At 43.3% G+C, this 24,815-nt stretch overlaps 1 non-coding gene across 1 annotated transcript; it reads left to right on the top strand.

The window, feature by feature from the left end:
• The first annotated feature begins 1,834 nt into the window (after window positions 1–1,834).
• LOC116908390 lies at window positions 1,835–1,966 on the top strand. The gene has a single exon (XR_004388935.1). It is a non-coding gene; the product is annotated as a small nucleolar RNA SNORA17 (small nucleolar RNA).
• Window positions 1,967–24,815: the final 22,849 nt, after the last annotated feature.

Raw genomic sequence — 24,815 nt, 5'->3', positions numbered from 1 at the left:
ACACTCAATACATCGTGCTTCCTGAACATCCAGAAGGGAACAAAAGAGCTCAGTTCCCAGCACCCACATGAGAGGTGGGGCTCACAACACTGTAACTCAAATGCCATGAGATCTAATACCTTTTTCTGGCACCCGTACATGTATGTTACATACACACAGAAAGACAAAGAGAGAGAGAAAAAGAAGAATAGAATATGTGGACAAAACTAGGAAAGAACTGAATAGTAATCAAAAGATTCTGCCCCTTCCCAAATACCTGGAGGCAAGAGAGTGAGGCCTGTCAAATACATGCTGGGTGGCCACTGTGTCCTCGGTGACTAAAACAGGATCTGGCACATCTGATGAACATTTGCTAAATAAACAATCTAAATGACCACAGTTCCAAAGACAGGAATTAATTCATGGAGGCAGATCAGTATATTTTCTATATTAAAATGAGAGAAGGAAGAAAAGAAGGGAAGGAAATGACAAGAGAAAGGGAGAGAGAAAGCAAGGGAGGGGATTATAGATCAATCACTTTGTAAAAGGAGATGAAAAATATCTTAGGTTAAAAAAAATCATTAGGGGCTGGAGAGATGACTTTACGGTTAAGAGCACTGACCACTCTTCCAGAGGTCCTGAGTTCAATTCCCAGCACCCACATGGTGGCTCACAACCATCTGTAATGAGATCTGATGCCCTCTTCTGGTGTGTGTCTGAAGACAGCTACAGTGTGCTCATATTCATAAAATGAATAAGTCTTTTTTTAAAAGTCATTAAATTTAATTCTATAATATATTGTTATAATGTAGAGTGTATCCCAGGAGGGTGAGGAGAGTTTATAACGCTAGGTGAGAATGGGGTGAGATCATCTCAATAAACACAGGATAAAGTCTGAAGAAACCGAACCTTTTCCTTTTCAGGAGCAGAGATCATTTATTCCATGAGACAGAGCGTTTATCCATGTCTAAAATAAACAGTATATTAGAGGGTAAGACATCAGAAGAGCGCTCTTTAAGACAAAAACAAGGCAAAGCGCCTTTGTTGCTCTTTCTATCATTGTCTTGAACGCCAGCAACTTAATTCCATGGCATAGAAGAGTTGAGAGGAGGAGACAGCGCTCCCTCCCACGAGAGAATTCGGTGGTCCTCAAGGCATAGCTCGGTGCTCACACCAGGCCCTGGGTGTGAATGGCAACACTGCAAATGAAGAGGATTCGGCAGGCTCGCTAGAGACAAAGTGCATATAGAAAAATCAATAGAGAGTCTATGCGGTCATAATTTATTAGGAAACGTAATAGGGCGATAGCTCATCCGCGGTGTCGAAATATAAAAGTCTGTACAAAGAGCCTTGGAACAAATAGTATATCCTGTGGAGGAGAATCTGAAATATTATTGAAGCTCATGAAGGCAGACCTGAAGGAGTAGAGACTCTCTACCGTCACGGGAGGGAGGCATCAATCCCATAAAGATGGCAAGTCTTCCCCTAAAGTAGCCCATACGTTAGATGTAATTCTAATCACTGCCTAATCAATATCCCGACAGAAGTTTTACTTAGTAGAAAGCAGGAGGTCTTACTTAGCAGGCGGTGACAAAAGCCTCCTTACATTCATAAAGAAGCATAAAGACTGGAGAAGAGAGACAGGGCAGGTAGAGGATGGGCCGCTGGGGCCCCAGCATAGAGGGAAGTCATTGTCCCTTAAGATTTCAGACTTTCTAAATAGCTATCATGACTAGGAACAATGGGTTCTGGTGCCACTATGGAGGAAACACCAGTTAGCATTGTATCCTGAAGCAAATTCCTCAGAACGATCCCCAGTCCCATTTGGAAATTCAACTTTAAAACATTTACATTGTCTGCCCCTAGAGGCACTGCAGGGGTGGCTGCTGTGTCACATGTGTGTCCGTAGGTGGCAGAGAGGAGAGAGGCTACGCCTACACTCTGCGTTCTGACCTACCAACATCTGAATGATTAGTAACCTAACATTCCCTGAAAAGACCAAGCCTAGCATGACCACCAGTCTGGCCCCAGGCAGGTCTCCGGGAGCAGACCATATTGGAGATGTCCCCTGCCGGATGACATAGTGGGGCCTAGCACTCCTGAGACACCCCAGACCCTCAGAGACCCCAGGCACCGCTAAGAGGAGCAAGTCAGTGGAGGAGAAATGGAAGAGAAAGAGAAGCAGAAGGTTGTGGGCACAATGAAGAGAGGCAGAACTGGAGACTTGAGAGTTATTAAGAGCAGCCCGATTTGAGTAGCTAGGGATGCCACAGGGGACCGTGGTGAGACCTAGGCTGGCACATCTGGGTCTGTGGCCCGGCAGTAGTAGCAGGGGTCTGTTACCACCAAAGGTCAGGCAGATGTCCCTGGTCTGGGGTGTCACCCAGGGACTTGTTGGTGTCTGAGGGCTGTGAAGAACCAGTCCCAACCCTTACCTGGGCATTCTGGAAGATCTGGCCCTGGATATGAGGGTTCAGGTGAACCAGCCCTGAGGGCATGAGTGTGGGAAAGCTAGCCCTGCCTCTTGTCTGCTGGGCTGCAGTTCGGGCAAAGGAGAGATGTCCTCCCCCACACCCTTGCCCTTTGCTGCTATGACAGATGGGAGATCTGGCCCCAACAGGGTCACGAGAACAGGAGATCTGGCCCTGCCCCTCACCTGCTGCAACACTTGGGAGAGCAAGCCCTGCCCCTTGCCTGAGCAGCACAGTAGAGCTGGCCCTGGATATAACGGCTGTCCCGAGAGCTTGAGTGCAGGAGAACCATCCCTTCCTCTTATCTGCTGGGCAGTGGCATGGATAAGGAAGAAATGCCTTCCCCCCCTCCCTCATCCTTTGCCATCTAATGAAAAAGAACTGGCTCAGGAACATGAGAGTCAGAGACTGGTGCCCTCACCAGCTACAACACTCGGGAGAGTGGACTCTGCACCTCGCCTGGGCCAATGGAGTAAAGCTGGCCCGGATTTGTGGGGGTTGCTGGTGAACCATCCCCAGGGGTGTGAGAGTAGGCAGGATGACCAGTTCACATACCTCTCAGGCCTACACCCAGGCTTTGAATTGGCTCAGCCAATTCAACATCTACCCCATCAATAAACTGCTGGAGTGCATGAAGGGACTGTCCTACAGATCCAAAACTACAGGGTCTCCATGACACAGGGCAACAACATGCTATCCCGGTGAGGATCCAGTGAGTCCCCATAAGGATCCAGTATTGATAGAGTAGCAGAAGCCAGAGGCCTCGCACCAGACCAATGACTCATTACAACATTTGCAAGCAAAGAAATGTGATCCAAAGGGGATATGGTGGGGCACACTGACACACTATAGCTTCCACGATGAATTTTTGTCCTCTGTTTGGGGGAGGTTGCAAGGGTGGAGGACAGGTACAAGGGGAGGGGGGATGAATGGGATCCCCGGGTGCATAACGTGAAATTCACAAAGAACCAATTGAAAGTTTTTTTTTAATCTACACTGTAGGTATATTATAAAACTACTTTTTTTAAAAAGAAATGATGCAAAGTAATTGATTCAGAAGGAAATAGTAAGAACATTTTTTAAAAGAGCAGAAATGTATTTGATCTTAGTTACTAAAAATGGTAACGAAAGTCTAATGTGCTTTATTAAAAGTATTAATTAAACCCGGTGGCCCTTGAGCCTGTTCCTTTCTCCCTTCTGTTGCTGGCTTGCCTCAAATGTAACTCCTCCTCTGCCTTTGAATCCAGAGGCTGCTATTGCTTTCTTTGCCTGGCCACTCTCTACCTAGTTTCCAACACAGAGAGCTAGGTAAAACCGTCAGTTCTTTCCTGTGAGCCTAACTGCAGCCCACACAGCCAGGAGAATGCACAAGCTTGCTGACCTGTGGCTGTGGGAAAGTCAGATACTGAAGATGTCTAACAACCAGAAACACCTTTCACAGTTAGAAAGTATTAACATTCTTCAAGCCCACTTATTGGTTAATTTGATTACCCTGCCTAGGTTTATTTCCCGAGTGCTCAGGTCTTCAAAAGTTAAGATGATGTAGTACAAAGTCTTCCATGTAACCCAGGCTAGCCTTAAACACTCTGCCCTCTGCCTCAGCTTTTCTACCGCACCCCTATACCAGGATCAGATATTTTACAGCCACAAAAAAAAATAAAAAAAAAAAAAAAAAAAAGCACTTTGGAGACATGGACAGTATTAAATAAATTAAGTGGTATATTTTATTGAAATAAATATTAAAAATTGTTATTTTGAGACAGTTTCACTCTGTAGCCCAGGCTGGCCTCAAACTCTCGGCAGTTCTTATGCTTCAGTCCCCAAATGCTAGGCTAGATGCATGGACAACCATGCCTGGATCATTTCACTTTTGAAAAGGAGAAATATCTTGCAGAAAGGGCTGTGAGCTTTCACTGAGTTTCTAGGTCAGAGTCTGATCCATGTAGCCAGCTCCATATTTTAATATTGTCATTGCCTCCTCTATCTCGAGGCATAATTTTCTTTGTGAGTGCCACAATTATGCTAGACAAACGATGACTTTGATAGTAAAGGAAGAAGATTAGAAATAATTTCTTTTAATTGTCCAATTTTTAAAACTCATTACATGTGACACAGATGCTTTCAACAGCAGAGAACCAAATTCAGATTGCTAGCCCCCCCCCCAAATGGCTAAAACAGGAAACCGAGGGCAGTCAGGAGTAGAATAAACACTAACCACTCTCACTGCTTCTCTGAGCCCAGGTACTTCTTCCCATAGCTCTTGGTCATCACTAAGCTAGTGACATGGCCTTTTAAACAGTCCTCACTGGAGTGTCTAAACCTCAGAGAATTCCCAACACCACATTACAAGATGCGTGATATCCCCAGGAGGGTCATATCCCAAGAAATGCACTGATTATAGGCCAGGAAGATGAAATGGGCCATGATGTATACATAACTTCTACCTCATCTGCCTCAGACAAGCACAAGATAAAGGGAGTTTTGGGAGGCATATTAGCCCTCTCTGGAGGGGCAGAATCAATACATATAGGTGTAATCATGAGAGAATTTAATAGATTGAGGGGTCTAGGCCAGAGCTCAGTAGAGTATCAGCCACAGAGGCATGAAGACTTGAATGGATCCCCAGCTCCCACAGAAAATGTCCAGGAGTGGTGGCAGATGCATGTGGGGGGATGTGGGGTGTAGAGAGGAGACAGGAGATTCCCTGAAGCTCACTGGCCATTCTGCCTACCTTAGTCAATGAGTTCCAGGTTCCATGAAAGAACTTGTCTCAAAAAAAAAGAGAGCAAAAAACAAAGAAAGACAAGTTGGAAAGCAATCAAGAAACACTTGGCTTTAACTACTGGTCTCCACACATGCACGACCACACACATAAGCACGTACATATACTGCATGCACACACACACAGCAACATACATACACATGCAGCCTGGCTCACACAATGAGAGACTGAAGGGCCCCACTGTGGCAGTCTGCAGTATGGAGAGTTAAGAAAACCAAAATCTTTCCAGTCTCAGAAACTGAAAGGCTATAATAATGCGGCCTGGGTCCAAGGTCAAAGGCCTGTAAGCACCCTGGAAAGTTGCCACCAGGAGTCCACATTGAAAGGCGGAAGAACTGGGGCTGGAGAGACGGCTCAGGGGAGTAAGAGCGCTAGCTACTCTTCTACAGGACCTGATTCCATTCCCAGCACCCGCTTGGTGACCCAGAAGCACTTGCAACTCCAGTTCTAAGGGAACTGACTCCCTCTTCTGGCTTCGGTGGGCACCAGGCATGCATGTGGTAGGTAGACATACATGCGGGAGGAAAAAGACTTGCACTCATAAAATAGTAAAACGATCATAAAGTTTTCAAACAAACAAAAAAGCTGAGGCATCTGGAATCTGGTGTCCATTGGCTGGGGCAGAAAAATGCACCCATTTGAGAATGAGTCAGTCTTGCCTATAGCAAGCTCCCCCCCTCCCACTTTATGCTCCACCAAGGACCCCAGTTATTTTCTAACACCTCCCACATTCGGGGTGAGTCTTCACTTAGTTCTGTGCTCCACATCCCAGGAAACACCCTCACAGACACACCCTGCTGTCTTACCAGTTTCCCAGGTGTCTCTCAACCCAACCTAGTTGATGACCAAGGTTAGGCGTCTCAGAGGGAGTACCCTGAAACGTCTCTAACCGTACTGTCAAATGCACCGAGATGCTCAAAACTTCACATCTCGGGTTAGTAAGATGTGGGCAAGGCATTTGCCACTAGGCCTGATGACCTGAGTTGGATCGCTGGGACCCACTTGGGTGGGAACAGGGTCCTGTTCCCTTCGTGTTGCTCTCTGAGTTACCGCCTACACGCCACTGCATGGACACACAAAAATAAAAAGTTTTAAAACAGGTTACATTGTTCATACACTCGTGTGTCTCTGTCGTAATGGGGAAGCTGCTCTAAGAGCAGAGTCTCAGGGAGCAGCTCGTCCAGTGGCATCACTGGTCAGTGGTAAGAACCTTGTTCTCGGTGTCACCGTATCTCGGTCCTCTTGAGACAGGGTGGCCGATTCACACAGGCACTTTGACTTTTATTGTTGCTAACTTTCGTCTCGGTGCTTACATTTCATGGACTCCTGAAGTCTGGAAATGAGAGCCCTCAGTGGGTTAAGTTTAAGGCTTCCTGGCAGAAGACGAAGCAGGGATCTTTGGGCTCAGTGGCAATTTTAAAAAGAAGTTTAATTGGAGTCTGAGATGTTGCATAAATGGAAGATATAAGTTTTAATTGAAAAATAATTATAACCACTTAATCATTTTTAAATGAGGGCTGTAATTGCAGTCAGTGCACAATGGCCACATACAGACACCGAGATCCCCGCAATAAAGCCGGGATGGTACAGCTTGATTTGCTAATAGCACTTCCACTTCTCCTCCCTTTTGTCTCAAAGATTAATTCAGGCAAGGGCTATTAGTGCTGTTAATTGGTTCTGCAATTTAGACCTTGTGTCTGTGAATGAATGACTGATGCGGTCGCTCAGCCAATAAATGGGAGCACTTCGTCAATGCTCCCCATTGTCCAGCAGGGCATCATCCTGGCTGCCCAGCCTGCCTCCCACCAGCCATTGGAGACAAAAGGCCCGGTGCCTCTGGTGCCTCTTCTAGGTCACAGCTTCCGAAGGACCCGTGGTAGGTCAACAGGATGCCTTTGAAATGAATCTAGCTCATTAGATCTAATGGATACGCAGCTAGCGTTCTTTCCTGCTTACCAGATTCTGGGGGTCGGGGAGGGGGTTGCAAATCCTCCTCTCATCTCATTACGAGGCTATAAAAGAAGAGGAGGTCCAGTTATCATGAAACTTGGCAAAAGAAAGCACCAACTGTGACATTAGCTAGAAGATAAATGTACCCCCAGATCTCGGGGGGGAAAAACCCTCCTTTAGTTCCTGCAGTGCCTCCTTGGCATCACACCCAGGGAGGCTTTGGAGACTTATCAGACCCAGTGGGATAGCACATGGCTCGTATTTCCCTGAAGGCTTTGGAAGATAACTGTGTGCTGAAACATCACCAGAGACTGTCCTGATTGAAGACCCATAGTCACCAGCAGCCATTAGCAAAGCCATGCTGAAATTTCACTACTCGGGGAAGGGGCTGTTGCTCCCCCAAGAAAGCCCCTCCTCTACAACTCCAGAACCCTTAGGACTGTGCCACAGGCGTTCAGGTTGAAGCTTTCCTAAGCCTAACAGCCAACTGCTTGCCTGCCATTTTAGCTCCCGGGAGTAGTCTTAAGCCAGGAAAAGAGAAAGATGATAAGGTATGTCTTGCTCCAAACCAAGGGAGGGAGGTGAGAAGGAAAAAGCCGCCTGAGGCCAGTTGGTGCTGAACTTGGAAACATGAACATCCCTTGCGTGTTTTGCAGTGTACATCAGTGTTGCACGTTTGGGGTTCTACCCATGAGGTGGGAGGTCTGTATTCTGCTTGGTTCTCATTCGCAAAATGATCCTTCACTTCAAAGTGAGTGCTTAAAAACGTCTTCTATCCCAACAGGAAAAATTACAGCATGAGGAAGGTCCACCGCTCGGATGAGAGGGAAAGCCACAGCATAAAGAAGCAGTTTCCACAAGAGCAAATAACTGGGCGCAGGTCTTGATGCACAAGCCTTCAGTGCAGGAGAAAAAAACTACATTTAGTAAATAAAGGCGATGTTTACTCAGGCTCAGTTTATCAGTACGGAACCTGGAGACTGCTGGGTTTTCTTGAAGACTGAAGAAGACAGAGAAGCGACAGAGAGCCATTCCCTGTAGAGCATTTAAAGGCAATCATCACACTCACTTAAGCTCTGGTTTGTATTGTCTTCATGTGGTCTTTCCATTGCTGACGTTGATAAATATTCCTCCCTAAAGCATTTTTTGAGGTTTTAACATCAAAATAATTTTTTGATAATACATGCATAAGTTTAAAATTGGCATGCTTCTACTATCTCTCTCTGAATAAGCATTTTCTATTGAGACGTTAATTAAGAATATTCCCCGTTGGCCCTAAGGCACACAGACAGACCTGGGCATATGTGTTTCAGGCGTACATTCTGAAGGGTCTGGATCACATGTGTTTGCTTTAGGCACAGTTGAGCATGTCTGGTTGTCTAGAGCACTGCGTGTCCCCACCTGTCAGCCAGAGACTGGGAAGCCCGACAACAGCATTATTGTTAAACGAGGGTGTTACTACAGTCCTGCCATTTTATGAACCCACATGAACATTTCCTTCTGTTTGAAATGGAAGCAGAATGCAAATATCGTCGTAATAGTTTGCATTAGGAAAAAATATTGGGGCCAGAGAGATGGAGCAGAGGCAAGAGCTCCAGCCGCTCTGCAAAGAATCCATGTGGCAGCTTGAAACCAGCCGCAACTCCACTTGCAGGAAACCCAAGCCCTCTTCTATCTTCCATAGGTACAAGGGATGCATGTGATACACAGACGTATGTGCGAGCAAAACATTCACCTGCATAACGAGTCCCGTGCCCTTTTCTGGTGTGTCTGAAGAGAGTGACAGTGTACTCACATAAATAAATAAACAAATAAATAATAAATACATACATACATACATACATACATAATAAATAAATCATTTTTATATATTAGATTTTTCAAATAAATGACTTATGATGCACTTTAAAATCTTTAAGAACACAAAAGTAGTAGATAGGAAGAAGTAAGATAAGAAATTCGTAAAATAGAAGTGAAATGAAAAAAAAAACAATATGAAGAATCAGTGAAAGATTCTTTGAAAAGATAAACAAGACTGACAAACCCTTAGCCAAATTCACAAGAAAATAACAGAGCTAAAACCTAAGTTAACAAAATTAGAGGTGAAATGGAGACATATCAAAGAGATACCAGTGAAATCTAAATCTAATTTAGAAAGTGTAAAGAAACAGATGAATTTCTAGAATCTAGATGCCCAAAATTAGATTAAAATGAAATAGGTAACTTAAACAGACCTATACCAATTATGAGACTAAATCATTAATAAAAACTCTTCCAACCAATTAAAAAAAATCCAAGGACAAGATGGATTTATGACAGAATTCTACCAGACCTTTGAAGAAGAAATGATACCAATATTATTCAAAGTATTCCACAAAAATAGAAAAGAAAGAAATGCTTCCAAACTCTTTTAATGAAGTCAGTATTATCCTGATATTAAAGTCAGATAAAAGCATGTATGCAAAAAAGAAAATTGCGGAGCAATTTCTCTGATGAACAAAGATGCAAATGTTTTCATTAAAATATTTAGAAACCAAAATCAAGATCGTATCAAAAAGATTATTTACCGTGATTAAATTGACTGCATTCCAGAGATTCAGGAATGGTTTGACACATTGAATCAGTAAAATAAGACCTGACATCTTAGTTAGGGTTTTACTGCTATGAACAGGCACCATGATCAAGGCAAGTCTTATAAAGGACAACATTTAATTGGGGCTGATTTACAGGTTCAGAGGTTCAGTCCAGTATCATCAAACTGGGAGCATGGCAGCATCCAGGCAGGCACGGTGCAGTCAGAGCTGAGAGTTCTACATCTTCATCTAAAAGCTGCTAGTGGAAGACTGAACCTCCAAGAAGCTAGAATGAGGGTCTTATAGCCCATACTCAGTGACACACTTACTCTAACAAGGCCACACCTACTCCAACAAGGCCACGCCTACTCCAACAAAGCCACGCCTACTCCAACGGGGCCACACCTTCTAATAGTGCCACTCCCTGGGCCAAGCATAAACAAGCCATAACACCTGATATCCAGAAACTGCCAGAGGAAAAAGTAGAACCCAGAAAATAAAACCAGCCATCAACAAAGGCATCTCAGTAGAACTAAAATGTTTCTGTACAGCAATGGAAACTAGTAACTGAATGAAAGGAGGCCCACAGAATGGAAGAAAATAGTTGTCAGATAGATAGCTGAAAGAGTGTTCATAACTAGGGCATACAAGGAAATCAGAAAACTAAACTCCCAAAAACAATTATAAAGTGGCTTATGTAACTAGAGTTCTCAAAAGAAAACACACACACACACACCACACACACACCACACACACCACATACACACACCACACACACATACACACACATACACACACACACACCACACATACCACACACACATACACACACACACACACATGGCCAGGAAACACTTTAAAAAATGCTTACCATCCTTAACCATCAGGGGAATACAGATTCAAACCGCTTTAACCTTCCTGGTATTTGTTCACCATCTCTGGTCCTTATACTCTTTTTGCCTCCTTTTTGATGACGATCCCTGAGGCTTGGGAGGTGGGGGTGAAGTACAGATGATCCCTAAGGTCTGAGCATCCTACAGTCTCCTACTCTCTTGGCCAGTTGTGGGTCTGTGTTAATCGTCATCTACGGCAACAGAGCCTTCTCCGAGGACGGCTGACTGATGCACTAATCTATGGGTATAACAGGAAGTTATTAGGCGTCGGTTTGAAACTATGTTTGAGCAGTTGTGATCGCATGCACAAGACCCATGCAAACCGAGGCAGACCTAACCAATCAGAGCACAGAGAGACAAGATAGACATAGAGTTCCACCCCTAAGCAAAGAGCTATCGGCAATTGATAACTACTGGGAAAGGGAGTCAATTTTCTCTAACAACATTGCCACTGGCAGGTCAACCACATTTAGTGAGATGTCTGGGCAGCACAAATTCACGGGTGAAAGAAGAAAAGAGGGTACAAAGTTAAGGAGGGAAGGCGGGGGAGAGATGGATGTGGGAGGAGTTGGGGGAGAGCATAAATATGGTCAAAACTCATCGTATGATATTATTACCGCACTAATAAAAAAGATTATAGTATTTTAAAAATCTGAACTGTAAGAATTCATTTTATATATAATTCGGGGTAACTACTTCTGCCAACCCATTTGATATTAATTTTACTTTTAAAAGATACTTAATACAACCTTGCAGTGGATTTATCATTCTGATTAAAATTTTACTCAGTGACATGAATACAAAAATCAAAGGAGAAAAATAAAAATGTCTACTCTGGCAGGAAGACATGTTTGTCAGCGAGGAAATCAAAAGCTTCGAGTTGGGGAGGAGGGGCGTGGCCACACCTGCTTGTTCCTGAAACAATAAAAATATTGAAAAGTTTTGACTTTGAAGTGAATGAAAAATGATCCTTTTAGATCTGAACTTGTTTTATGTCCATATCAAATATTCTGCCTCACTGAGTTTACTCTAAGAAAATAATAAAACAGTCTAGAAATAATCAATGTTCTAAGATACCTGTATCATTATCATTTACAATAGAGAATATTGGAGACATACATACACTAATACAGCAGTAATTAAATTAAAAAATACACTCAAATGTTGGGATAATATTAAGCTTCTTGAAAGTTTGAGGTTAATCTTTATGTAATAAAATCTTAGAACTATACCATGACTTACTAAGCAAAAAAAGAAAAAAAGAAAAGGTATAGGATGTATGGCCAACATGTTGAATAGATGCTGTAGTTGACATGCTAAAAATGCAGTCAGGGACTGGGGAAATGGCTCCGTGTATAAAGACCTGAACCTTCAACATCCACATATAAGGCAGAGTCTGGCTGCGTGCCTGCAATCCCAGCAATGGGTGGTCAGAGACAGGAGAAATCCTGAGGTTTGCTGGACCAGCCAAATCTATGAGTTCACTTACGGATCAGTAAGAGACAATATCTCCAAAAGTAAGATGGAGACTCTAGCTTCCACATGTACACCCAGAGAAACAAGTACACACACACACACACACACACACACACACACACACACACACTCCATTTTAATTTCTGTCTTCGTTGGCATTTTGATATTTGGACAGAGGGTGTTCATTTCTTCACCGACTAAAAGTGAACACAGCAGCCTCGTGATTTCCTTATTCTCTCAGGCTTTCTAGACAGCCCTGAGATTACACTACAATTATGACCTCAGTTAGAAACAGACAGAACAGAGCTGGCAAGATGACTCGGCCGGTAAAGGCACTTGTCACAAGACCTGGATTCAATCCCTGGGACCCAAGCAGTGGAAGGAAAAACTGGCCCCATGCAAATTGTCCTGAGATGCAAAATAAACAAATAAATAATAAACCAAAGGCTGGAGAGATGGCCCAGCAGCTAAGGTCACTGACTGCTCTTCCAGAAGACCTGAGTTCAATTCCCAGCAAGCAACGTGGTGGCTCACAACCATCTGTAACGGAATCCAACGCCCTCTTCTGGTGTGCCCGAAGACAGCAACAGTGTACTCCTATATATAAATAAATAAATCTTTAAAAAATAAAAATAAAAAATAATAAACTAAAATGTTCCGTGATAGTATTTGAAATTCCAAGTCTGATTGGGCTAATCTGTGGGCCACTTTGACATTTGTCTTTTGTTTTAATTTCTGATGTTTTGCTGAATAGCAAACCAGTTTCATCCAGAATCCTGCAACTGAAAATGAGCCAGCGGCTCTCCTCTTTGCTCTCCCTTGCAGGAAATTAGCACCACTACCCCTAACCCCAACCCCACCCCCCCCCCCACCCCCCAACCCCCAACCCCCAACCCCCCACCCCCCCAACACACCTTTTTGCTCCCTGAGCCTCCTTTCCGCTCCATGAATACAGCAGCTGTCTCACTCCTTGTGGGCAGTAAGGAGGCTATGTTTACCACGGTTCTGACAATGGCCTTTTGCTTAGTCAAATGAGCCAGAATTTGAGTACAACGCCATAGATAAAATTTGATCTAAGTCCAAAGACTGGAGGCAGGGTTCCTGGTTATGTGGCCAGCTCTGGTTAATAGACAAAACAAGACACCGCAACTAGCAGGATGACAAATGGATAACAATGGACAAAGAGATGACAATGGATAACAATGAATAGTTGAGAAGTGGAAAGAAAGACCTGTGCCAGAAACAGGAGAATCGTACTGTCATTTCTGCCTCTGAGGCAGAGGCCAGAGACATGAGGCCCCTCCTTGGTCGGTCAGCAGCTTTACGCGCATTTGTTCCTCCTGAACCCGTTGTCTGTCTATCTCCTTTACTGAACAGCATAAATAAGGCTCAGAGACATGAATGAAACAGGAAAGCAAGTCACTGAACCCAGGACCGAGGATCCAAGTCCCCTGTGCCTTCCTCCTTCGATTCTCATGCAACATCCAGAGCACAGGCTGCCACTCAGGATCCTCCACAGAACTTCCTAATCCTACTCCAGTACCCTCAGCTGGAACGGACTCCAGGCCTAGAGGAGCAGTGAGGTTTGGGAATTTGCACCCGAGGCAATCAGTTACCCCCATCGCCTTTGTAGGGAAGGGGAACTGAAGTGTGATTTAGTAGCTGGGCTCAGGGACCTCACCATCTTACTGTGTCATCCGCTGCCCTTCCGGCTCACAGCTGGAAGAAGGAGCTTCATGGTGAGCAAATTTTGGGGGTTTTTTTTCCCTACCTTCCCACTGGGCTGATGGGAAGTGGGAGGAGATGATCAAGATACGGACAGAAAGAGCCAACAAACAACAGAGTTCCTCCAGAGTGGCCCAGATTGGAAAACCCTGGGTAGGAAAGCGAGCGTGGCAAACGCAAGCTATGAGATTCTGTAACCCGGAGCTGAGCTGAAGCAGGCTTTACTCAGAACTGCTGGCCCCCTCTCGTGGCGGCTGCCACCACCGGAATGCGTGCCTCCTAGCAGCTTTGGGAGATTGGAGGCAAAAGTGAATTGGAATCCCCTAAGGGCTTTTAAAACAAGCCACAGGCCACTGCACTCCACCTAACCGGGAGAGAACTGGATCTCAGTTGTCCACTGCTGCCACCAGCAGCCAGGAACAGCTATCGACGACCATTCGTCCCTAAAGAAAACTGAAGCTTAAAAAATTGCAGAAATATAGATGGACTTAAAATATATCATCTTAAACATGACATCACACAATCTAGAAAGAAGCTACATGTTCTCTAACCTATGCAGAATCAAGTCGTGTGTGTGTGTGTGTGTGTGTGTGTGTGTGTCTTATCTATAAGTAATATAGATGTGTAAAAGAAATGTGCATGTGGGTACAATATAACATGAGAAAAAGGCACCAAGAGAAAAAGCTAAATATAAGGTAAAGGACTTAACTTAATGGACACAAGTTTATACCTACAAGGCTAATTTTCTAATTCTAATTCTGTCATGAATTTTATTTGTTTTGGTGGTGACTACATGCACAAATTTAACATGAAACTTCACAGATTCCTTTTTAATGTCAATCTTAACCATATATAATTCATTAAATTGTATAAAGTCTGGTTAATTTTACTATATGATGTTTTATTTTATTTTATTTGTTTTATTTTCAAGTTTTTTTAAATATTAAAGCAGGAAAGAATAAACATTCTAATAGAGTGGAAATGCAGAGTTTTTTCTGAATTTCAAAACCTTGGGACTGGAAAAGAGTTTCTGTATAGATTATATGTTGAAAGGTTTTTTTTAAATGGTGGGTTTAATAAATGACGTTCCTTAATTTTCCTCTTCTTTTTTACCTTTTAAAATACAGCCATTAGAAACATATAGTCATAAATGTAGTTCATATCTGAAACTTAAGTCATAAAGCTACCATGCCTAACGGATAAAATAACTGGGTGCTCTGTTAAATAGGAATTTCCAGTAAACGCATTCCTGTAAATGAAGAATTGCTTAGTATGCCTAATAAATCTTTGAGTATAAATACATCCAATTCTAAATTTCGTAGTACACTTATAATAAAGTCTTTATTATCTGGTATCCAAGTTTTTGGATTAGCCATCCCGTGTTTTTATCTGGCCACCTTCCTGTCTCCCACAGCACCAATCACATCTTTGCTACTTAGAACATAGGTTTCACCTGGGAGCTTACTTGAAATGCAGGCTCTCTGGTCTTGCCAGCGCTGTTGAACCGGGTTCTGCGGGCTAGCAAACTTCCTACTCTGAAGACACTGAGCTTGACAGCGCCAGCTAAGTGAGGTACAAAGGAGAAGAAAGATGGGGTCCCCCAGTGCATTTGGGCAAAGCAGACAACCTCAGATCCCAGACTCTGAGCCCACTGCCTTCTCATCCCCAAACATAATGGTTGCTCGAGAACCTGAGCCATGTATGGACGTGTGAGTGAGTGAAGGGATGAAGAACAAACTGAGGGTGATTGAGAGGAGAGCTTAGCTTTTTTTTTTTTATTAAATTGTGTTTGCTGTTATTGTATGTGTGGACAGGTGCATACATGCCACCCTCTCCACACATGTGGCAGTCAGAGGACGTTTTTGGGGAGTCAGTTCTCTCCTGCTGGGATGGAGTTCTGTTCTTAGCAGGTACTTTGACCCGTTGCGTCATCTCACCAGCACACTTCTGAGAGGAGCTAATTCTGTAAACATCAGTAGAAGAGGAGGAGACTTGGAACGAAAGCACGATAAATAAGTCACTTCGAGTGAGTGGGGTGTATGAATGCCCGTCTGTCTGAACCTCATCCTGTCGTCATAGAGACTCGAGCCCTCGGTGACCCTCCCTCCTGTATCTCTGCTTCTCTTCCGGTTTCCAGTCAGCCATAGTTACACATGTTAGCCATGCCTCCGACTCCCTCTCCAGAGTTTCCTCCAGCTCCATGTTCTTCCTCGTCATGATCCTATTTCTCATCTGCTCTTTCCTGAACAAATTTATGATTTAAAAAAGTCTCTACTGTAATTTCTCCCTTCTCTTGTCCTACACATTCCTCTCCTCTAGGTTCCAGCATCCTCCCTACATGGTAAAAGCATCCTTGAAAAAGGTAACAGTGAACGTCCTTGTCAATCAACCCATAAGATACTCTCAGTCCTCCACCCGCTTGGCCTCCAGCAGCAAAGAGTGTATTTCGTCTCTTCTTCCTCTTTTTCTTCCTCTTCCTCCTCCTCTTCTTCCCCTTCTTCTTTCCCTTCTTCTTCCTCTTCTTTTTCTCTTCTTTTTCCTCTTCTTTTCTCCTCTTCTTCCTCTTCTTCCTCTTCTTTCTTTCTCTTCTTCCTCTCCTTCTTTTCCTCTTCTTCCTCTTTCTTTTCCTCTCTTCTTCCTCTCCTTTCTTTTTCCTCTTCTTCCTCTTCTTTTTCCTCTTCTCTTCTTCCTCTTTCTTTTTCCTCTTCTTCCTCTCCTTTCTTTTTCCTCTTCTTCCTCTCCTTTCTTTTTCCTCTTCTTCCTCTTCTTTTTCCTCTTCTCTTCTTCCTCTCCTTCTTTTTCCTCTCTTCCTCCCCTCCTTCTTTTCCCTCTTCTTCCTCTCCTTCCGTCTTCTTTCTCTTCTTCTCTTTCCTTCTTCCTCTTCTTCTTCTCCCTCTTCCTCCTCCTGTTTTTCTTCCTCCCTTCTCCTCCCCTCCTCCTTTTTCTGTTCTCCTCTTCCTCTTCTTCCTCTTTTTCTTCTAGCACTCTTCTTTTACCTTCTGTGACTCTACATCCACAGTTTTTTTTCCTACCTCTATGCCCAACCTCCCCAGTCTCCTTGCTGATGCCTCTCACTTTTCCTGCCATCTAAGGGTCGATATTATTCCAAAGACTAGACCTGGGCCCTCTACAGAACCAATTCTGTACTCTCTTCCTACGCCATCTCATTACTCTGATGATCATCTTGCCTCTCTCATCAGGTTTCATCCATGTGCTGAGAACTCAAAAGCCTGTGCCTCCAGATCCCTACAACTAACTGAGGAACTCCTACACACACACACACACACACACACACACACACACACACACACACACACAGCTCAAGATATTTCCAAGACAGCCTGTGCCTACCTAAGGTGGTTCCTCCTTCAGCTGCATTTTTAACTTCCATAAAATCTGCCACACTCCCCTCAGATACCAATGCTAGATGTTGAGTCTCTATCCTACCGATTTCCTCTCTTGCCTCTCTGTCCTGGTTAGCATTGTCAACTGACACAGAAAAGAAGCCCCTGAGGTCAACTGACACAGAGAAGAATCATCTGAAAAAGGAGTCTAATTGAGCAATCGTTTTTATCGGGTTGGCTGGTGGGCATGTCTGTAAAAGATTGTCTTGATTGTTATCTGACATAGAAGAGCTAATCCCACTGTGGGCGGCACAATTCCCTAGGCGGATGGTCCTGAACTGTATAAGAGCCTAATAGAGTGAGTCGTAGGGAGTGCTCCCCATGATTTCTGGTGGACTTCCTTGGCTACGCGTTCCTCAGACAGTGCTGTGTGAAATAGTAAAGCCCGGCTCGCATCTTGAACACTAGCTTTCAATGTCTACCCTTCAAGATTTGAAGGTTCAGACTTTCCAGCTTTCAAAAACTCATGCTATCCAGAAGAAGCAAACTCAGGAAACAACCTAAGCATCCAACAGTGGAAAACAGCAGCAAACAGACTTGGTGGTGCCACAGGGCATAGTGTTAAAATATGCTCTGGCAATGAGTTCCTAAGAAAGGCAAGGCCTCTACCAAACATAAAGTTAAATTCTAAAAAGCACAATTAAATACCGTATGTGTCATCTCAGTCCTGCTATGTAAAAATGTATGCAATATTTGGGAAAGACTGGAGATAAATGAAGACAAATGGTTGGGAGTGGTAACTCCTAAATGGAGAATTGTACATTGTTTTCTGTACTTTTATGATTTAGAATTTTAAAATATATATTTTTTATGTTATATGTATTTTTTTTTCTGTTTTTATCTTTACAATAGTTTTAGGTGTGTGGTGAAACTGAATGGAAGGAACAGAGGTTTCCTATACATGTCTCATCCCATACCTATCCAGTGCACGGCCTTCCCCCATTGTCCCTGGTCCCCACTGAGAGGTGCTTTTCCCACAGCTGATGAGCTTACCTTGACGTATCATCACCCAGAGTCCACAGGATTCAGGCTTAGAGTTGCGCCTTCTGGAGTTTAGACAAATATTTAGCAGTAGGTGTCTCCCACCACAGAACACAACATAAATGAGCTCCATACCCCGAAAATCCTCTGGGCTCCACCTGGTCATCCTCATTTGGATACTAAAAAAACACTTTTATTTTTTTCTTTGTTTTTCTGTGTTTTGTCTGACCTTTCTGATAAGGAAGAAATAAATATGGCATTTAAAGTAAGTCTGCGTGCGGGGAAAATCAGATTGGAGTCTTAATTTCTCCCATGACTCCAAAACCCCTGTGTACATTTGTAGCTCCCCTAAAGTGAGCATTGTAGTTTGCATCTTGAATATTGGGAGATGGCAGGAAGCCAAGCAGGCCTACAGCTAGTCAAACAGAAACTAGCCTTCCCACCTTGTTTGCTCTCGCCTGATTCTGCTGCGATTCCTGAGAGCAGGAAGTGAGCCCAAACTTCCTGATACTACCGTTGCTCCGATAAGACGTGCAGTGGGCGCTGGTAGGAAAACTGGGGCATAGATGGTCATCATCCCAACCGAGTCTCACACAGGTGTTCTCCTCTCGTCTGCCTACCGTTACCGAGTTAGTTTTTCCCTATATTAGCTAAAGACGGCTATAGGTTTTATACTTAAAATTTTGCTTCATTCCAATTAATCAAAAGTGGGGCAAAGTCTCTTTCTCAGTTTGTGTCTACAAACAATTTGGGAAGTGTGAAAATGTGTTCACTGCATAAGACCTTTTCCCCGGAGTGTTTAACATATGGAAATCTTCCAAAGAGGACCAGCTATACACCTTCTTAGCTTATCTTCATGCTTCAGAGTGAAGTGTTATTCCAAATTCTTAAGGTTTCTCATAGTCTTAACTTTCTTGACAATATTTTTACACACACACACACACACACAGGCACACAGGCACACAGGCACACAGGCACACACACACAGAGTTTGATTTTGTTAAAATCATTTGTGGGTTATACTTTGAGTATCATACCCAGACAACTATCCCCTGTTCTGAGATGAAGATCTGTGTCAATGTTTTCTTCTAAGATGTTTGTAGTTTTAGCTCTGGGGCTTAGTTCTTTGGTCCATTTTGAATTGACTTTCACGTGTGGTGTGAGGCAGGGATATGACTTTATCCTTTTAAATCCAGATATTCTGCTGTCCCACCATTTCATTAAAATTTCATTAAAGGAATTATGCTTCTTCTCCACAGAATTGTCTTACAAAACTCTCTCAAAACTCAGTTGGTCAGAATATGAGGCTTTATTTCGAACTGAGTCCCATTTTTTGAATCATGTGTCTGTTCTTGTTATCTGTGTCATGCTGTCTTGATCACTGTAGATCCGGAATATGTTTTCAAACCAGAAAGGTTAGGTCCTATAATTTTATTCTTCCTTCTCATGGACCATCTTAGAGTCCCTGAGGTTTAGAATAACCTTGTCAATTCCGATGAAAACGTCATTGAAGAGGCAGAACCAGGTGGAGCTCTCTGTACATTGAGGCCAGCTTGGTCTACATAGGGAGTTCCAGGCAAGCCAGGTCTACATAGTGAAAAAGAGAGAGGATGAAGGACGGAGGGAGGAGGGGGGAGGAGAGAGGGAGGAGGGAGGGAGGAGAGAGGGAGGAGAGAAGGGAGAGAGAGGGGGAAGAGAAAACAGAAGGTAGAAGCCTGAAGCTAAACTTTCAGTGGATTGTATTGAATCCAATTGGGAGTAATATTAAATCTCCCAATCAGTGGAAGATGTTTCCACTTATTTCTATCTTTTAAATTTTATTTCAATGGTGCTTTGTACTTTAAAGAGTTTAAACAGTCCAAGTGGACCTGGAGACAAAGCTCGGGTGTACAGAGTCCTACTGCTCTTCCATAGGACCCAAGCCTCACATATGCAAAAATAAAAATAATAAAGACCAATCTTTTAAAGTAAGAGTTTTTGTACTTACATTATGAAATTTATCCCAAGATATTTTTCTTTTTTATTTTGTGTGTATGTATACATATGTATCCGTATGTGAATGTGTGTGTGTGTGTGAGTGTGTGTAAGTTGTATGTGTCTGAGTGTGAATGTAGGCATGTGTGTGTGTGTATGGAAGTTGTATGTGTCTGTATGTGTATCTATGCATGTTTGTGTGTGTGCATGTAACAGTGTGAGAGTCAGAGGGTGAGCTCAAGTGTGAGTCCTCAATTTACCTGGTTCAAGATCAGTGTCTCTCCTTTTGTTTGCCACTGTGTAAAGCAGGCTAGCTGGCCCATGAAGTTGCAGGGATATTTTACCTTGCTCTCAGAGCACTGGGAGTACAGATGTGTACTGCCAGGCCAAACTTCCCCATGGCTTCTGCGAACTTGCATTGAGAATCTCACACTTACAAAGCAGGTGCTTTATACTTTGCACCATCCCCCAGCCCAGTAGTTTAATCCTTTTGATTCTGAAAACACTTGGACTGTTTTCTAAATGTTATTTGCTGGGTTTTTGTATTGCAAAGTATATAAATATTTTTATATTGGCCTTGAACGCTGCAAGGTTGCTTACCCCATTATTTGGGGTTTTTTTATGGACTTTTTAAGTTTTCCTTGTATGTAAGGATTATATATATAATACACACATATAAGTATATTGTGAATATACATGCATATATGTGTATATATATATATATATTGTGTGTGTGTGTGTGTGTGTGTGTGTGTGTGTGTGTGTGTGTGTGTGTGTTTCCTGAGCAAACAAAGATGGTTTATTTCTCCTTCCAGTCTGGATACCTGCCATTTCTTCTGTGTGCCTGATTGGTTTGCTAGAACCTCTGGGAAAACAGACATATCTTAGTCCTAACCTTACGGAGCAAGCATTCTATCTTTTACTTTGCTTCTGATATACGTGATGGTGGTTTATTATTATTATTATTATTATTATTATTATTATTATTATTATACTCCTTTTAACTTAGAAAGCTTATAAATGTTTTCTTGACTTAAAACATTTTTTTTCAGAATTTGCTGTGTTACAAGTCTGCTCTTGGAGAACTCACTCCAATGGTTTGAAAACATTTTTTAACTTGTCTCTATTTTGCAAGATTTTGCTTCCCGAATTTAAAATTCTACATGGCTGCTGCCTTTCTTTAACTCTGAGAGCATGCTGTCCCACAGTGTCTTCCGTCCGCCACTGCTGACAGACTAATTACTGCTAATTACTGCTCCCTTGAAGTGAATCTATTTTTCATTAAAATGCCCCTTTATCTTTGATTTTCTGCAATGTCATAATATACACCTAGATAAAACAGGATTTCTCTTGTTATGATTGGGAGCTTGGTGAAGATGCAAAACATTGGCACCTTTCTATAATTCCAAAGAGTTCCCGGTGATGTGCTCATACTGGCGTCTGCTGCATTCTGCCCTCTGCCATTTGAGTTGCAGTTAAACACAGGCTTACTCCTCACGGCTTGGTCTCCCAGGCTCCTCCTTTCTACCATCTTCCTCCCTCCTTCCAAGATCCCCTCCCTTCTTGTTTTTCTAAACATTATTTTTTTGCCTGTATGCATATTTGCACCACATCTGGTACATACAGAGGCCAGAAGAGAGCACCGGATCACCCAGAACTGGAGTTACAGACAGTTGAGCTGCAACATAGGTTCTGGGAACCAAACACAGGTCCTCTGCAAGAGCACTGATGAGTCCTTCATTGCCGAGTCATTTTGCCAACCGCTATGTTTTCTTAATACCCTCAGTACAGCCTGGGGAGGGAGGGTTCATGTCAGGAAATGGGAGGCTGACACTGAAACAGAGCCCATGGAGGGATGCTGCTTGCTAGCTTGCCCCACAAGGCTTGCTCAGCCTGCTTTCTTACAACACCCGTGGCCAACCAGCCCAGTCATGGCGCGGCTCACTGTGAGCTGGACCCTCCCACATTAACTATCAATTAAAAAAAAGAAAGTCTTGTCCAAAGCTCATCTGGGGAAAGTATTCTCTTGAGGTTTCCTCTTCCAGATCACACTAGCTTGTGTCAAGTTGACATAAAACGAGTCAGCCCATTCATATTTATAATCTGCACATAGTTATGCATTTCTGGGATCAAAGACTACACTGTATTTGTTTCCACACTACCAATGTTCAGTGGACTGCATAGCCTAACAGCCACCTCTTAGACAAATGCATCCATGAATGGATCAATCATTCACCTAAAATTCTTCAGTCACCCCATGACAGTCCACTCCCTGTCCACAGAACACTACCTGAGTCCGTCTAAGATCATGGAAACCTGATTTGTTCCTTCTTTTCCCGTCTATCTTTGATGAATTAGTTTTCCCCAGATAACACTCTGCCCGTCTCTGTCCCTGCCCCTCAGCCATATCATACAGAGTCATTAAGTTTGCCTAACCACAAGCTTAACACCTCCCCCACCCCACCCCCAGGGCCACCAAAACTTCCACCCTCACTTTCCACTCAAGAGTTGCATTTTTGGCCCTCATGGTGTGGCATGGCTACTCAACAAACCTTGTCAGTAAATATCTCACTGGCTATAGCCAGAAACCCAGCAGCTCCAGACTTCCGGCACGTACTCTGGTCCCTAGACTACCGTGGCCCGTGATCATGCTACCACATCTGAAAAAAATAATGCAAAATATTAGTACAGTTCTAGCTGTGGATGAAATTCTTTTATTCTGAGATTGTAGTCTCCTCTCTTTTGTACTAAAGCATCCGCTCACGACTGTGGTAACTGATCTATCCTTTGCTTGGAAAAATGAGTTGGCAATTTTCCTTAGCTCCTTAAACCTTCTACATGAAAACATACTCATTCATAAAATCATAAAGACTTGGGACCACCAAATCATCTGCAAACTCAAACTCCTTTACTCCATTTGTTCTCACAGTGGAGAGAGACCTTGAAGTGTTACAAACCAGACTTTCCAGCCGGTCACCACGCTTAGGTGGATTTGGTTCCTGGGACAGTGAGCGCCAGCTGGAGGGAAGGGGTTAGAGAAAGAGCAGGCAGGAAAGAAGCAGAGAGCCACAGGCTGGCTCTGTATAAGAAGTCTGCCCTCTAAGGCCTGTATCTCAGCGCCTAAGCATATGCTGGCAGCAGAAAAAGCAGCGCCCTGACAAATGTCCATTTTCATGTGTTCCGTGTTTGCATTTCGACTACAGATATAGTTGAAATTTTACAGATCTTCTTCTTGCTGAACCCAAGAGCATGTATGTTACTTCATTCAAATCCTTTCCCAAAAATTTGCCTGAATTTATGAGCTGATTTTATCCTTGTGTTTTATTGAAAATTCATATGTTGTTAGTCACTCAACTGCTCCACAAAACAATAACGTAGTAACAAACCTAGTGGACACTAGGCAGTATTCCCGCTTCCTGGCTTTAAAAATTGAATCCTGAACTGGATGAAATAGAGTCAATGAGGGGCATTGTCTCATTACTCCCAGAAGCTAAACAGAGTGAAATGAGTCATTACTTGGAACACCCACATTAGACTGAAACTCAGGTTTGATGGCCGTTTCTGTGAGTCATACCTGAGTTGGCAGTGTGAGCTCATGACAAGAACACGTTCAATTTCTCGTAAGAATCTGTAATGGCTGCTTCACCTAGAGAGAGCAAGTGGGAATTCCCACTCCTGGGTATTTTGATTTACATATCAGGGCCCACACTCGGTGCTAAAGACCTCTAAATGTAGAAATGTTTGGGCTTGTTATTTTCCAAGGTGTCTTTATGCTGTGGACAAGACATAGTCTCAATCAGGCATAGTGGTCCTTTTCTGTAAGAGGGAAAATTATATATTGGCAATAAGACTGGGCAGCATAGCAAGATGATCAGAAGCAAGAAAGAGAGAGGGGAGAAGGAAAATGGAGGGATGGAGGGATAGCGAGAAGGAAAGAGGGAAGGAAGGAAGAAAGGAAGCAAGGAAGCAAGGAGAAAAACATCCACGGCAGAGTCAGTCACCAAGACGCAGTCCCTCTTTGAGACCTGAAGACCCTTTAACATATTATACAAGATTTCCCTTGGGAATTCTCCAATCCTGAGACCTAAATGAGACTGGTTTGAATCTTCATTTCATACCCTAGAGAATTCTTCTATTCTCCCCAGAATTCGTCAGAATACCTAGAAATCTTACATTTTAGTAGCCACCTCTAAATGCAATGCCCCGCCCACTACTGAAGTTTACCAGACGTGGTAGCGCACAACTGTAATCGCAACACTTACAAGGTGTCGATGTGAGGAGCAGGGGGTTCAAGGTCATCCTCTGCTATATGGAGAACCAAGATCAGCCTAAGTTACATGAAGGGCTCCCTCAATTTAAAAAAAACTAAATAAATAGAAATAGAAAACCTGGGGCACAGAAATGTTAACTAATTGTGTAAAACAGATCATAGGAGTTCATAGAGGAGCGTTGACTTTTGAACCCAGAGCCAAAATAGAAATGGGGCTGCGGAGGTGGCTCTGCAGGCAAGAGCTCCTGCTGTGCTAGCATGACAACTTGAGTTCCTATCCTTAGCACTCACATAAAAAACTATGCGGGGCTGTGCGCGTGCATGTAACTCCAGCTCT

This window comes from Rattus rattus, chromosome 8 (assembly GCF_011064425.1).
Source record: "Rattus rattus isolate New Zealand chromosome 8, Rrattus_CSIRO_v1, whole genome shotgun sequence".
Taxonomy (NCBI): Eukaryota; Metazoa; Chordata; class Mammalia; order Rodentia; family Muridae; genus Rattus; species Rattus rattus.
The sequence above is the reverse complement of the archived record's forward strand: the minus strand, read 5'-3'. Positions and strand labels throughout refer to the sequence as shown.